This window comes from Zalophus californianus, chromosome 5, assembly GCF_009762305.2.
Source record: "Zalophus californianus isolate mZalCal1 chromosome 5, mZalCal1.pri.v2, whole genome shotgun sequence".
In the NCBI taxonomy this organism is placed as follows: Eukaryota; Metazoa; Chordata; class Mammalia; order Carnivora; family Otariidae; genus Zalophus; species Zalophus californianus.
This window is the reverse complement of record NC_045599.1, coordinates 126900623-126917504: the sequence shown is the minus strand read 5'-3', so window position 1 is coordinate 126917504 and position 16882 is coordinate 126900623. Positions and strand designations below refer to the sequence as shown.

The window sequence follows — 16882 nt, the reverse complement described above, 5'->3', positions numbered from 1 at the left end:
CTGTAATAAGACTAGGAATACTGATGAACAAGAGGGCATACTGATCGCATATTATTGTACAGTAAAATTATGAAGTCATCTTGAAAGGCAGAGAATGTCCTGCGGATGCCCTTCAGACATTCCTTGCTTTCCCTTCTACCCACCAGACAGGTATTTAGTTTCTGCTTTGTGTGAGGATTGATTGGGGTTACTTGTCACTTTTATTCTGATTGACAAAACTCAACCATATTTTGAAGGGATCTTCATCAGTTGTGGTTGAAAGTTAATCTCCTTTGTAGTCCTGTGCATATATAATGCCGACAAATCATTTAACTTCTCTGAATTTCATTCTCCTTATCTATAACACAGTTCTTAGCATAGTATTGTCTCCATTTATCATACAGGACTATCACGAAGGACAGATAATATTTTTTGTCATTTTTAAATTTTTTTTTAAAGTTTATTTAAAGTAATCTCTATACCCATCATGGGGCTTGAACTCATGACCCCAAGATCAAGAGCCATGTGTTCCTCTAACCAAGCCAGCCGGGCACCCCGGGTACAACAGTATTATGAAAGTGCTTTTTTTGTTGTTGTTAAAGATTTTATTTATTTATTTGACAGAGAGAGACACAGTGAGAGGAAACACAAGCAGGGGGAGTGGGTGGGAGAGGGGGAAGCAGGCTTCCCGTGGAGCAGGGAGCCTGATGCGGGGCTTGATCCCAGGACCCTGGGATCATGACCTGAGCCGAAGGCAGATGCTTAACGGCTGAGCCACCCAGGCACCCCGAAAGTGCTTTTTAAATATGAAAGCTTTATACAAAATGTTGAATTTAAAGGAGTTAAATCTTTTTCAGTTAAGATATTTGCAGACTGAATTGTACATGTTGAATTAAATGTGTTGTCCTTCCTAATCTACTTCTGAAGAGGAAAACAGAAACATATTAATGCTTTGGTAAAATATTTTTGGTGAATCACAGACATTCAATTTCATTTGTATGAAGCAAAACAGAATAGTCTAAAATACATGAGCACATATTTTACACTGATCTCGTTCAAGGTCAGTGGTGAGCACCATCCTGACTGAAGTAAGCTGAGCTGTGGAAGATGCATGGAAAGCTGGCTCTGTGAGGAGAGGCTAAGGGGAAATCCTGTTTTCTCTCTCCAATTCGTTCAGTGATGCCAGAGCTGGGGTTCCCTAGAAAGCCCAGTGAGACTTCTGTTTCAAAACAGGAGCAGTATCCTTAGCAAAATTACACTAGAGGAGAACAGGACTACGTCAAAATAAAAGCTTTTTTTTTTTTTTAAAGATTTTATTTATTTATTTGACAGACAGCGAGAGAGGGAACACAAGCAGGGGCAGTGGGAGAGGGAGAAGCAGGCTTCCCGCGGAGCAGGGAGCCCGATGTGGGGCTCGATCCCAGGACCCTGGAACCATGACCTGAGCCGAAGGCAGACGCTTAACCGACTGAGCCACCCAGGCGCCTCCCAAAATAAAAGCTTTTGTAGAATAGGCACCATAAGTAAAAAGTCTCAGACTGGGATTGTTTGCAATATATATGTAACAGAGAGAATTATCATCCAGGAGACATGGAAAAAGTACCTCCTACAAATCAATGAGCAAATGACAGACATGCATTAATGCAGCAGTTCTCAGACTTTTTGGTCACTGGGCACCTGGGTGGCTCAGTAGTTAAGCGGCTGCCTTCGGCTCCGGTCATGATCCCAGGGTTCTGGGATCGAGCCCCACATTGGGCTCCCTGCTCATTGGAGAGCCTGTTTCTCCCTCTGCCTCTGCCTGCCACTTTGCCTGCTTGTGCTCTCTCTCTGTCAGATAAATAAATAAAATCTTAAAAAAAAAAAAAACTTTTTGGTCACAAGACCCCTTCACACGCTTAAAAATTGAGAACTCCAGAGAGTATTTGTGTGTGTAGCTTCTGTCTATTGATATTTACACTCTTGGAAATTAAAATGGATTTTAAAAGTATTAAAAATAATACATGCTAAATAACAAATATGAAAAATAACTTTCAAAATGAAAGTTTAGTGGAGGCATTGTTTCACATTTTAAAATATTTATTAGAGAACACAAGTTGGGGGAGAGGGAGAAGCAGGCTCCCTGCTGAACCTGGACCCCGATGTGGGGCTCCATCCCAGGACCCCAGGAACATGACCTGAGTAGAAGTCAGATGCTTAACCAACTGAGCCACCCAGGCGCCCCCATCGTTTCACATTTTTAAAATTTCTTTGTCTAGCTTAATGAAATTAAGGATTCTCATAGTGGCTTCTGCCATCAGTCTGTTGCTCTGTGTTTGGTTAAAGTATATGAAGACAATGGAGCCTTATCTGGGTAGGAAATTGGAAAAGGAAGGACCTTGTGGGCCCTTCTGGGTCCCCCAGACCATACTTAGAATGGCTGCGTTAGAAAAACGGGTAAAACATAAATGGAAAAAGCTGGAATAGTTAAACAATGTGAAAAGATGATCATTGTTATTGATAACGAGGGAAATATGACTTAATAGTCGTTCTATGCTTTCCAATTGGCAGAAGGCAAAAAATCGTAAGATCAAGATCGAATGTTGGTGCATCAGGATGAAGAAATGAGAACACATTAATTTCTTTTGGAGTAAAATTGAATTTGATGATGTGTGTGAAAGTTGAAGATAGTATAGCCTCTGACCTTGGGCTCTGTGACCCTAGGCACATAACTAGAGTCTCACTTCCCGGGACTTGCCCAGTGAGAGTCCGTGGTTAGGATTTCTCAGGTGATTGATATGCTCCTTAAAGCTTTAGAAGCAGTACTGTCCCGAACCATATGCTTGTGTACAAGGCTTATTACTATTACATAGATGCTCACAGCTGAATTGTTTGTATCTAGGAGAAGTGGGAAATAGCCTAAATGTCCATGAACAAGAAAATGGAGCAATTATGGCCTATTTGAAGATGGCAAACAATGGAACAGTTAAAACGAGTGAACTTGATCTGTAATATCAGTGGATAGCCGTTGGGGGAAAAATATTGAAGGAAAATAGGCTGTCAGAAGATGAAATGAATGTCATAAGTTTTAAAAAACCCTTGTTATTTATGAAGAGAAAGCACAGCAACGTCACTGGGAAACATTGTTCAGAAGAGTAATTGCCCCCCCCCAACCCCGCCACCGCCGGAAAGGGCGGGAGAGGAACGGAAGTGGGGTGTGCCAGCAGAGCGGCCTCATCGGAGTCCACTTGTTTCTAAGATCCGAAGGCAAATGTTAGCATTTGTTTGTTCATTCTGGATGGTGGGTAGTGAGGGTTTGTTACTGGTTTTCATGAAATATTCAAACATCCAGAGAAATACGAGTTAATGTTTCCCTTCTTGCCAGCAAGATATACCGCCACACAAGGGCATTTAAAGGGTTCAAGATGTACATTTGATCCCTGGCATGTTCTGTCAGCACGTGGTGGCAGAGGCCATTACCAGTGTCTCAGTCCCCTCCTTCCCTCAGTTCTGATCTAGAATGTGATTACCTTCCCAGCTGCCCTGGGAGTGAGGTGTCGTTTCTGGCCAGTGGCTTGAGCAACTTTTAGGACATGTCCTTTAAGATGTGGGATGTCCTTCCCCTGGCCAGCTTAAACGAAGAGGTAGTGGCTGGAACTCTGGCCCAGCCTGGCACCACAAGTCCTCCCAGGGCCGAGCAACACAGCAGCTTCTGTTCTTGCCGCCTCAGAGGGACCCTGCAGTCCTGGACCAGCTACCTCTGCACTGCAGACAGCTCAGACTCGCCCGTTACCAAATCCTCTGTTGTTCTCTGCTTTCGGTCACAGACTCAAGCCCTGACTGATTCAGCATGCGCACAGTTACCTGAATGAGAGGTGTGGCTTCAACAGTGCCAAGGACGTGGGCTCTGAACTCAGAGATCCTAGATGAAATTCCAGCACCAGCATTAACTAGACGACCTTGGGCAGATCATTCAAACTTTTTAAGCCTTTTCTTTTTCCTTAATCTAAAATAGGGGTGCTTGGGTGGCTCAGTCAGTTAAGCGTCTGCCTTCAGCTCAGGTCATGATCCCGGGGTCCAGGGATTGAGGTCTAAGTCCGGCTCCCTGCTCAGCGGGGAGCCTGCTTTTTCCCCTCTCCCTGCCCCCTCCCACTCGTGCTCGCTTGCTCTCTCTCAGATAAAAATCTTTACAAAAAAAAAAAAAATCTGTAAAATAGGGGTGAGACCAACCTTGCAGAACTGTAAAGGTTAAAGTTTTCAGGTGTGAGCACCATGCCTGCACACAGTAGGCATTCAGTGACTTGGCTTTCACTTATTTTCAATCATCTCTTCTGCTAGAAATTTTCTTGCTTCAACTGTTACTTTGATTTCTGAAATAATCCAAACAGTGAAGTGATGACGTGAGAGAAATCCATGATTATATTGATCCTAGAGTGTATTAAAAAAGAAAAGTACTATCGTATATGTTAAAATTCTTGCCTAACTGGAACAAAATTTTTATAGGCTGAAGCTGAAAATATGCTATTTCAATGTGGTGGTGTTTCACAAATGGAAACTTTCGCAGATCAGTGATCTTATTTTATGTTAGAAGGCTCACTGCATTTGTACACATAATTACTTTGCCATTAAAGCTACTCAGGGCCCCAACATCATTAATGTCCTTTCAGATACAAAGTGCCTTCTGAAAATAGAAAAGGCTCAAATGATCCTTTGCATTACAGATCATTTGAATGTCACTCTTAGAGAAAGCTCACGATTTCTAAAAATGAAAAGATCATGGTATCTCTTAGCATTTGGATAACATGGTATATAGTTTATATAATCTCTTCAGGTACTTTTATTCAAATTTAATAAGAACTCCTACTCTTGTGAGTCCAAAGGTAACCGTAGTCTCCGCATGTTATGAAGCAGACTTTCCAAGAGAATTCGCTGTCAGAAATGCCGAGGAGGATGCCTGCGGCCGCGGGGAAATGCCACAGGGAGGAGCCCCGGGTGACCGCAGGGGCCCGGGCTGGTCCCCACCTGCAGACACCTGTCCCAGCCGTCGTCTCGCGCTCAAGCTCTGCGTGACCAGCAACCTTGTTTTCAGGACACCTCTGTTGGCACTAATTTTATCATTCTTGATTCCTGAAGTGACGCTTGTTCTAACCTGCCAGTTGAGCAGCTGGGAAGTACTTTTTGAACGTCTTAGGAGTCGTGCTCTTGCTGGCAAGACCGCCAGGGACAAGTTGTCGTATTTCTGTTTTGGAGTTGAATCTTCATTTTTTCAGAAAGGAGCAACAGTTTTTCAAAAAGTGATTTTGTGTGTGTTTGAAACTTGCCTGTTTTAACCATAGGATTTGGAAATGCAGTTCGCAAAACATCCCCCAGAATACTGAGAGGAAGATGGACGTCACCTGGAATCCCACACATATCAACATTTTAATGAATACTCCCAAGACTATTTCTAGGCAGATAAAGATACGTAAAAACTGAACTTGTCCTCTCGATACAGTTTTATAACTTCCTTTCCACTTAGGCACATGCCCTGTGTCAACTATTATATATTATCATGTTAAAGACTGCAGATAAAGGACTATATGTGGTTGATAGAACTGATCTTTAGGTCCTAAAATTGCTCACCGCGACACTCTAATGGATATCTTTAGACTTACCTTTATGCTGTTTGTGTTCTTCCCCTTCGGGTAAGTTCCTGGAAGAGGGAATGTGGAGTCAAAGGGATTACCCGTTTAAAACGTTGACCCACCTGCCGGGTTGCCTTCCCCCAAAAGCGTATCTGCTTGTTTTCTTCACGGTGCATGAGAGGGTAGTATGGCCAGGCCAAACCACAGAACTGTCCACAACACGTCTTAAACATGAACCGAAGTGAAAGCGTTGTTTTGACGTTGTTTTGAGTGATGCCGTGTTCCTCTGTGACAGCCACCGATGGCCTGTGGTTGGGAGCCGGCTGGGTGGCTCGTTCTCAGAGCTGCCGGCGACATGGCCACACCGAAGCCTCACAGGGCCTCACACCACTCTCCCACCCAAGACCACCTGAATATTTAGGCATTTAATGTAATTCCAGAGTTCTCGCATGGATGAAGAGAGATCTTAATCGTTTCCGGCTTTGATCTGCTTATTTTTGGTCTTTTTTGATACCTTCCCCAAACAAAAAGCAAGCCGGCATCAGCCAGCATTGAAAATCTCTCTCGAAGTCCCAGTGGTTCTGCTTTTAGCAGTCTGTGTTAAGTGGAGCATCTCACTTCTCAGGAAGCTTCCTTGCCGAAGAGGCTGGAGATGCCCTCTGGGTCTCCTGCAGAGGGGCGGGTGATCACACAGTACTTCACGCATCTGCTTTCTTCCCAGACACGAATCGTGTTTTGGAAAAGGTCGCGTGGAGGAAGATGGCAAATCACCCTCAAGGAGTTTTGAGGAGAAATCCCCTCACCCAAGGTGGGCAAGCCCGTCTGCTCAGCTATTAAGGAGCTGAACTGAGTATGTTCTTCGATCCGGGTCAGCCTGAGAGAAGGTTGTGCAGCTGGGGACACACGTCTTCGGTGCTCTCCCTTCCACTCTCTGGAGGTACCTTGACTTCAGGCCCCTTGGCAGCTGGATGTGGGCCTGGGATCCATGTCCACTCCCTAATCCTGGTACCTCCCGTGTGTGTCCCTCCTGGCCCTGCTGCCCAGAGATCCTGCCCTCCTCAAGTCCTGGATAACAGTGAGGAGATCATCCAAGACGGCAACAGTTTGAGAAACGGCAGGTATGCGAGCAGGCTTTTGAGGCACCTCAAACCCAAAAGGTGGGGATCGCTATTTCCTCCACTGAGGATCGGAGTGGAGAGGGCATAGGTATTCAGGTTAGAGCCACATGGGTTCAGATCTCTCAGCTGCAGACTTTACAAGGTTTGTTAACCATGTCACATTATGTCAAGGCTTTGAGCCTGTGAACTTCAGAGTAAAATAGAAATGATGACTGCTATGTCCTAGTTTAGTGGCTAAAATCATGACATCTCTTCTACGAATGGCCTAGCGGAGTGCGTGGTACACAGGTGACTGTTCACCCCGCTTCCCGGTCCCGTCCTCTTCCCCCGGAGTGCACCGAGGAGCATGGATTTCCCCTAGTCCATTTCCAGATGGAAACTTCAGCCTGTTAGACGCAGGTCTTATTTTCTTTAAAATTTAATTAACATGCAGTTTAATTCTTTATCATTGTCAGTATTAGCACCGTCTCGCCTCCTGAGAAGATGAAGTAATGACCTCTCCCCATTATCACCCTTTGCTGGGGGTGGGGGGCTGATAATAGCATTATACATTTTTAAATAGTCTATTTTGAAATTTTAGGGGTTGATTTGTTACTCCTGTGGAAGCCTTAACATCTAAAGCTTCATTGTCACTTTTTTTTAACGCACGGTAATCTCATTAAGCAAAATCCTCCCATCTCTCAATCATTTATCATTTGTGCCTGACACTTTCCTCACGAGCCATCAGCTTCATCACAGGATGGAAAACATTGTGACATAAGAGCAGATTGCCGGGTAGAATGCCGAGAGACACCATTATCAGAACGGATTCAAGCGGTCAAGGGAAGCCTAAGGCATTTTCTGACGCTTCAAGGAAAGAAAGTCTTCCATAGTCCATATATTCCCAGGTCTTTCCAATTTCCCACATCGTTAGCACCATTTGCATCCTGATAGCCATTTAGAAACACACCTGTTCTCCAGGAGACCTTAGAACTCAGGGCTGAGCGAGTCTGCAACAACCATGCCCCGAAGTCACTGAGCCCAGACCCTTCAAAAATCTGGGTTCAGCTGTTTCCAGGAAAAACTATACCGAAGCCCTCTTGATGTACCTACTTCTTTAAAGTTTCAGGGAGCAGCAAAATGCTAGCACTGAGATGGGTCTTCGATTTCATCTATCTAGTTCAACCTGCTCGTTTTACAGATCAGAGCGCTTGCTGCAGGGAATAGACTGTCCCCTACTTTGGTAAGGGCGCTCAGTGGACAGTGACCACTGCTGGTATTTACAGACGAAAGTTCCAAGAGGCGCCGCAGACCAAAGGTCTGGTATTGAGAAACCCAGACGCAAAGAGAAGACATGAGTTCTCGGTGCTGCAGTGAACATTTTTTTCTCATCCAGATACGGAGAAGTGAGGCCTGTTGGCTTTAAGGCAAGGGATTCCCTGTGTCCTTGAACTGCTTTATGTAATCCAAAGCTCTATATTCTGCAGTCTGTGCTTGCTGGAGAAAGTGTTCCCTACACGTGAGTATCTTCTTTGCAAAAATGTTTAAACTTGTAAAATTTACCATATCAGCCATTTCCAAGTGTATAGGTCAGTGGTGTTAAGCAGATTCTGTGTTGCACGACCATCATCCATTTATCCATTTTTCATGACCCCACACAGAAACTCTGGACCTGCTAACCAATCATTTCCCATCCCTGCCTCCCCCCACCCTTGCTAATCTCTATTCTACTATCTCTCTCTACGAATGTGTGCCTGGTCGGGGTTCCTCATACAAGCAGAACCGCACAGTAGTTGTCCTTTTGTGGCTGCCTTATTTCACTTAGCATCATATTTTCCAGGTTCATCCAGGCAGTAGCATGTGACAGGATTTCCTTCCTTTTGAAGACTGAGTACTATTCCATCATTATGCATAGGCCACATTTTGTTTATCCATTCATCCAGAAAGCACTTGGTTATTTCCACTTTTTGAGTATTCTGAATTATGCTGCTATAAACACATTTATACAAATATCTCTTCGAATCCCTGCTTTTAATTCTTTTGGATGTATACCCAGAAGTGGATCGTATGGTAATTTTGTGTTTCACTTTTTGCGGGGAGCTACCACACTACCACACTGCTTCCATAATGGAAAACATTCCCACCAGCAATGTACAAGGTTTCCAATTTCTACATATCCTCCCCAAGACTTGTTACTCTGTGTGTGTGTGTGTGTGTGTGTGTGTGTGTGTGTGTGTGTGTGTGTGTGCGCGCGCGCGCGCTTGGGTAAGAGCCATCCTAACAGGTATAAATGGTATCTCACTGTGGTTTTGCTTTGCATTTCCCTAATGCCTAGTGATGTTGAACATTTTTTTCACGTGCTTATTGGCCATTTGTATATTATCTTTGAAGAAATGGCTAGAGAATTCCTTTGCCCATTTTTGAGTTGGGCTGTTTTGTTGAGTTGTAGGAGTTCTTGATACAGTCTCAATTCCTAGTCCTTATCAGACATACGATTTGCAAACATAGTACCCCATTCTTTGGGCTGTCCTTTCACTCTCTCAGTGCTTTTGATGCACAAAACTTTTAATTCAGAATAAGCCCGATTTACCTATTTTTTCTTTTGTTGTCTTATCCAAGAAATCATTGCCAAATCCAATGGCATGAAGTTTTTTTTTATGTGTTTCTTCTAGACTTTTAAAGTTTTAGCTCAATATTTAAGTCTTCAATCCATTTTGGGCTAATTTTTGTATATGTTCTAAGGAAAGGGTCTAGCTTCCTACTTTTGCATATGGGTATCCAGTTTCCCTAGCACCATTTGTTGAGAAACTATCCTTTCTCCATTGAATGGTCTTGGCACCCTTGTCAAAAATTGACCATTTACGAGACAGTTTATTTCTGGGCTCTCTATTTTATTCTATTGGTCTAAAAGTGTGTCTTTATGTTAGGACCACACTGTTCTGATTACTGTAGCTTCATAATCAGTTTTGAAAACAGGAAATGTGAATCCTTCAGCTTTGTCCTTCTCGTTCAAATATATTCTTTTAAAGGTGTGCATCTAGACAGCATGCATTTCTGAAAGGTATTTTCAAGAGTGGCAAAATCTGAACCTTCAGAACTTTAATACAGAAATTAAACTGTTTTTTTTTTTTTTTACCCTTTCTTTGCTGCACTAAAAGGATTGAGCAAAAATACATCCTGCTTTCCTGTATGCAAACCCACCACCTCTCCCCACAATCCTTCCGGATGAGTTGGACAAGTAAGGGAGGAGTTAATTCTGGGTGTAAGATTCTACTTAAAGAAGTACAAAAAGAGGTGTACATGTAGGGGAAGGCAATGTTCCTGGGAAGGGGAAAAAGCTCCCTGCTAAAAAGAAGATGGAGGGTAGAATATTGCTAAAAAGAAGGAAGGGGTGTTACTGGAGGGGTCTAGGAGTTGACTCCAGGGCTGTTAGCAAGGATAAAGAGGGCCCTCTAACCCAGGCTGGTGGAACGGGCTCAGGACCCCTGGAGGAGCATGGATCAAGTCCCGGTGCCAGGTCCTGGTGGGTGGTGGTGCCGAATGGAACTCGCTGGAAGAGTGGTTTTTAATGACACGTCTGCTAAAGTTCACTTACTACATTGATGTACCCCTAGTACCATCACAGGAAGAAAAAAAAATCCTAAAAATATTTTATTTCTGGCATAATTTCATTCTCTCCTCCTACCTTTTGCTTTTTAAAAATTTGCTTCAAGTGGCAATCAATGACGCCTGCAAACTGAGGCTCTGAGCTAGAGCAGAGAAAGAGTTAGATAACTGGAAAACTCTGGCATGGGTGAGGATGACGATGACTGGCAGGGTGGGCCATGCGACAAGGAAGGGAACAGGGCAACTACCAAGACAAAGAAGGCCCAAAGTGTACCAAGGGCCATCGCTGAAACACTCCCAACTAGCCATGAGAGCCAGGGCTGGGGCAGTTAGAGGAGGTGAGGAAGCTGTGACCAGCAGTTACGGGGGCGGCACAAACGGATGGCAGGGAGGCGAGCCAGAGTCAGAAGTTTGGTTTGGCCTGGCTGGGGTGGGTGGGGAATTACCGGCACCAGGCCCTTACAGCAAGAAGGCAGCTGGATCAACCTGTGCTCCAGGGAGGAGGAAGAGAATGCAGGAGGTACTTAGGGGAAATGTTCAAGGACTTGCTGACAGCACGAGTCTCTAAGCCATGGGGAGGTTGCCGTGGAGGTATGTTTGAGAATCCTCAGCATCTAGATAGTAAAAAGCCTCACATCATGGATCACGGATGCAATCACTCAGATGAAGAGGGGAAAAAAGAGCTTAAGGTAAAAATCCCTGTGGTATAACAGCATCTGGGAGCAAACTAAACAAAAACCAATGCATAAGAATGCAAAAGACTCAAGAGGTGGTAAGATGATGGAAGAGTGTGGAGCCATTAGGAAAAAAAAGTAGAGGGAGAGAATTTCTAGAAGAAGAAGGTGACCAGCAGTCTCAGCTGCCATGGAAATGCCAAGTAAGGTGAGGGCTGAAGACATTCTGTCGAATTTAGCAGTTAAGGGGGTGTATTAGTCAGGGTTTTCCAGAGAAACAGAACCAATAGAATTGGGGTCCCTGGCTGGCTCAGTTGGTAGAACATACAACTCTTGATCTTGAGGTTGTGAGTTGGAGCCTTACATTGGGTGTAGAGATTTTTAAAAAAAGAACCAATAGGGTCTAGCTAGCTAGCTAGTTAGCCACCTATTTATCTATATAGATGGATGTATATATCTATATAGGCTGATACACATATGTATCTATGTAAGTAGATTTTCTATATGTATATCTACATAGAGAGATATATATCTATATCTAGAAAGAGATTTCTTATAAGTTATTGGATCACATGATTAGGGAGGTTGGGAAGTCCCATAGTCTGTCATCTGTAGGCTGAAAACCCAGAGAAGCCGGCTGTAGTTTGAAGGCCCAAGAACCCAGGAGAGGAGCTGAAGGTGCACATTCCAGTCTGGGTCTGAAGCCCTGAGAACCAGGGATGCCGGGCAGGAGGAGATTGATTTCTCAGCTCTAGTGGTAAGACAGAGATAGGGCACATCTGATCTTCCTCCACCTTTTTGTTCTAGTCGGACCCCCGGCAAACAGCATGATGCCCACTCAGGCTGGGGAGGTCCATCTGCTTTCACAGTCCACCTATCCAAATGCTAATCTCTTTTGGAATCACCCTGATAGACACACCCAGAAATAAGAATTAATAAGATATCTGGAAAGTCTCATGGCCCATCAAGTAGCCACGTAAGAATAACCATTACAGGGGTTACAGGTGACTTTTAAAGATTTATTTATTTATTTGAGAGAGAGAGGGAGAATGAGAGAGCAAGCATGGGTTTGGAGGGGGGCAGAGGGAGAGGGAGAATCTCAAGCAGACTCTGCACTGACCATGGAGCCTGATGTGGGGCTCCATCTCACCACCCTGAGATCATGACCTGAGCCAAAGCCAAGAGTCGGATACTTAACCGACTGAGCCACCCAGGCACCTCTAGGTACTGGTGACTTTTAAAAGAACCGGTTTCCAGGAGTCAGCTTGCAGGGCCCCGAGGAAAGGTTGGAACAGCACCCCACAATTTCTTCACAGCAATGTCACCTTTAGGAAGAGGGGATGTGCTTAAAGAATTTTTTTTTTTTCTGTAGGAGAGAAAAGCACATTTATAGGTTGAGGGAAAGAAGGAAGAAGAACATAGAAGGGGAAAATCCAGCAGAGAATGAACAATTTATGCAGCAAGATCCTGAGAGAACATGGAGTGATTGAGGGGGAGAGAACAACGGTTTCTGTGAAATGACAACATGCCCCTGAACGTGGCTGCGGGCTCGTGAAGGATGAGGAAGCCGTGGGTGGGGGAGCCTGCGGGCGTCGGGAGGGCAGCGCTGCGGAAGGACAAGAGGGAGGGCACAGGTCCTGGGAGGGCGAGACCAGTGTGAGCGTGCCAGCGATGTGGACTGGGGGCCTGAGGAGAGTGCTAAGAATTGGGACACCCCCTTGGAGAAGGCAGGAGAGGTATCTGGGAGCCCTTTCAATTCCTCCTGTGGGTACTATGGTGTTCTCACAATTCATCCAAGGGCGGCTTCCTTACTTTCTAAAATAATCCCAGGGGCACCTGGCTGGCTCAGTCCGAAGAGCATGGGACTCTTGATCTCAGGGTTCTGAGCTGGAGCCCTATGTTGGGTGTAGAGATCACTTAAATAAATAAATTCCTAAAACAAACAAACAAATAAGATAATCCTAGGTACTTTTGTTACCTGAAATTCTACACTTACACAAACATTTCCAAATACTTATTTCTATATGTTATATGTTTCAGTTATATATTCCACATGTTTAAATATATATATTGTATATATTTCTAAATATATAGGTTTCTGAACACACACACACACACGCGCGCGCACACACACATGCACGCGCACATACACACACACACAAGCCTGTATCAGATGGCTCATTGTGTATTTCAGACGGGCTAATTGTTGCCTTCAACTGTTGGTGACATTGTAGCATCTAGGGATAAAAGGCCCGCAGCACCAAGAAGAGCTGGTTCTTGCCTTTCGGTGAGGTGCCCTGTGTTAGGCAGGAATATGGGGACGGAGCAGATGAGGTCACCCTGCCAGGGAGCGTCAGGTCTGGTTAGGGAGATGAGCTGTATACACGGGAATAAACATTAGCCTAAGGCAGTGAGAACCAAGCACCGACCAAGGCAGTTCTGTGTCAGAAGGCAAGAGACGCCAAGGAAAGAGTTAACTTTAATTGAGTAACTGCCAGTGTATTTTCTTATTTAATCCTCATACGGGTTCCATGAGGTTCTATTATTATTCTCTGGACAGGGGAAGCTTCAGCACAGAGAGGGGCATTTGCTGGAAACCAATCAAGTGGAGAGAGTGTGCAGGCTCACTCCCTTGCATCGTGTTGTTCCGTCTAATTAAAGGTTCATGTTGCACTAGCTGCTGTCTGCAAGGACCCTCCCCGGCCAGTTCTGAATTAGATTGTGTTCCCGACATCCCTGTGTGTGGCGGCTCTGCGTCATGGACGCTAGCATGACACTTTCCGTTCTGCCAAACACTCCCTGCGTCTGGATTGGTATAAAGAAATCTTTGCTTCTGTGTCTTCGCTCTCACTAAACTAGGGGGACCTTTGTTTTTGTTGAGATACTTTGTGGAGTTGTATGCTACTGTACCCATTTTTAATGGGGCAAAGCTATGACACATTTTTATGGCTTGTGCCCAGTTGGAAGGGAGCCTTCAGCTTTCACGAACCCAGAGCGATCGGCTGATGTGGGGCCCAGCAGCCTTCTACCAGCTTTGCTGAAGATGCTCTGCCATTGGCGTTCTGATGACCGAGTGGCAAATGTTGTGATGTTTTTCTACTATTCTTTTGTGGTTCTTTACAAGAAAGGTAAGATTTAAGTGGGATTTAAAAGGTAGAAGAATTAAGTCCTCCCATAGTTTAGAGATACCCTTTGAGGTTAGCTTGAATTATGGAGTTAAAAACTACACTGATATAAAAAATGGAGTTTTATAAAACAAATAAAAGCATAATTTGTTACTGTAGTATCTCTTTATAAGTGTTATTTTACATCTCTTTATAATCGTTAATAATGGCATAGCCAAAGCTTGATGTGATGGGGTCTTTTTTTTTTTTTTAATTTTAATTACTCCCTCCTGACTGGATTGGCATTTCAAGAATTTTTAAACAGCTACCGACATTTTACCGTTATATTCTAAACACATGATGAACTGTCAATATGTTCCTTGTGTGGAAAAAAGTTTACTTGAGCTGAGTGTTCATTATCTTCACTTTAGACCGTTTTAACAAGAAAGGAAATAAAAAAGAGCTTGGCAAGAATGTGGGCTCCTTGCCTTATGTAAGCTGGCTTACCTCCCACCTCCTGTGGGTAGAGCAGAAAATGGAAGGGGGAAAATGGGGGTGCGAAGTTCCTGCCCACGGCTCCAAATGGAAAGAAGTAAGAATCCATCATGTTTATAAACTCGTGAGAGAAGGGAATGACCATCCAGGCTCGAAGGCCATAATTTTTGCTCTTTCTGCTCCATGCCTCTGAAGGTTTATGCATCTTAGGTCCCCAAATGCTCTCCAAGGAAGAGGAGCAGTTTCTCTTGATCAACAGGCACTCAGATAGAGCCATCAACTGTCATAGTCAGGAAATGAGGCCCAGGACCCCCTTACCCTGCAGAATTCCATTCCGGGCTTTTACTCTAGAGTGACCCCTGGAGGTGGGAGAATAACAGTGCACAGTTAGGCATACACAAGATCCTGTAGGACTCAGGAAGCCACAAGGAATATGTTCTATGAATTTATATGAACAACTAAAACCCTTTAGCCCATTTCTTCCAGGAGACTATGTTCTGGCATTGGCAGGGACCTGGGCTGGAGCAGGGAAACATTTTGTTTTGCTTTTGGTTTTATTTAAATTTGTGTTTTATTGTTTCCTCTTCATGTTTTGCTAAATTCCTGAAATGTTATCATAAACTTTATTTTCAATGTTCTTTCCTTTTACTTTATTTTTAAAGAAAAGGAGTATTGAAAATGGGAAGGCTTTGAAGAAGAACAAAGAAGTGAGTCTTGGCTTCTTTTTCCAATCCCCCTAACCCCATGATTTCCACGGACAAAGAGGAGAGGAAGAACGTTCCAGGTAGAGCGAGCCAATGTGCGTAGCATGGAAAGAAGAGCAAGAGTAAAGCTCAAAAAGGTGGTATGGGAGCAAATTGTGAAGGCTCTTGAATGTCCTAATAGTTGGGAGTTTAGACTTCTTCCATGGACAATAGGGAACCCTCAAAGGCTTCAGGAGATGAGAGATGTGATATTTATTGTTTAAGTAGGTGGCTCTGGTATCAGTGTAGAGAATGGATTAGGAAAGAGTCCAGAATACCAGTTAGGAGGTAGTTTAAATAGTTTAGAAGTGAGAATGATGGCCCAGATTAAGGCAGTTTTAGTAATAAATGGGCATATAACCAATCTAGGATTGGTTAAGAAAAACTATGCTGGAGAACGTATCCATGAGATTAGTCATATGAAAGGCAAAAATATAACGGAGGAAAATAATGCCCTAAGTTGTGAGCCCAAGACAAAAAGTTACCATTAATCCAGAAGGGGTTCCTTGGAGGGGAGATATTCAGTGCGTTTTATGTCAGATATGCTGAATATGAAGTGTCCTTGTGACATCCAAATGAAGGTGTCTAGATGGCTAGAATCTTGGGGTTGGAGCTCAGAAAAAAGGGTGAGACTGAAGAGGACTATTTGGAAGTTATCAGCATAGTCAGGACAGCTGAAATTCCCAGAGCGGATGAGGTTACTCAGAGCAGGGAGGACAGCGTGGGTGAAGCAATGGCCCAGGACAGAACCTTGTAGTTGAGGAGCTGCCTGCCGGGAAAGAGACTGAGAAGAGCCATCGGAGATAGAAGGACCACAGTGTAGAAGCCAAGGAAATCGTATTCAGGAAGGAGCAATTAACATAACAATTAAAAATAAAAAAAAAAAAAGGAGCAGTTGTTTAGAAAAAACATTCAGGAGCGCCGGTGGCTTAATTGGTTAAGCGTCTGCCTTCAGCTCAGGTCATGATCCCAGGGCCCTGGGATGGAGTCCTGCATCTGGCTTCCTGCTCAGTGGGGAGCCTGCTTCCCCTGCTTGTTCACTCTCTCTCTTTTTCTCTCAAGTAAATAAATAAAAGAAAAAGAAAAAGGAAGAACATTCGAAAGAAACATTAAGTATTGGCCATAAGGAAGTCACTGATGGCCTCCCGAGAAGGCAGTTTCCAAGGAATGAGAGGCAGGAGTGAGATCCTAGTTGTTGAGACATGGACTGGAGGCAAGGAAGGATCACTGAAGCACAAAAACTGCTCCTGGGAAGTTTTCTAGTAAAGGAAGAAGAGACATGCAGCTTGAAGGGAAGAATTTCTATTTGCATAGTTCAAAGTGCTTTTACATTCCTTAGCTTACTTGACTCCCAATACAGCTCAGGAGGTAGGAAGGGCAAGTATCCATAAGACTGGGAACAAAATGAGGTTTACAAATTGCTTAGAAGGCTTACTCAAGGTCAACTAGAGCAAATAAGCAGTGGAAGAACTGAGCTTAGAATTCAGATCACTTGGCTCTCAATGCAGTGATCTTTCCACTTGTCAAAACAGAGCATTTCTGAAGTGTTCACTCTGTTTGGCAACTGGATACTGGAGGGCATTG

The 16882-nt window shown here is 44.1% G+C and overlaps 1 protein-coding gene across 1 annotated transcript in view; it reads right to left on the bottom strand.

Annotated features, from left to right (window-relative positions):
* Positions 1-16882, bottom strand: part of AGXT2 (alanine--glyoxylate aminotransferase 2) — a 57644-nt gene that overhangs the window by 6300 nt on the left and 34462 nt on the right. The window lies entirely within an intron of this gene.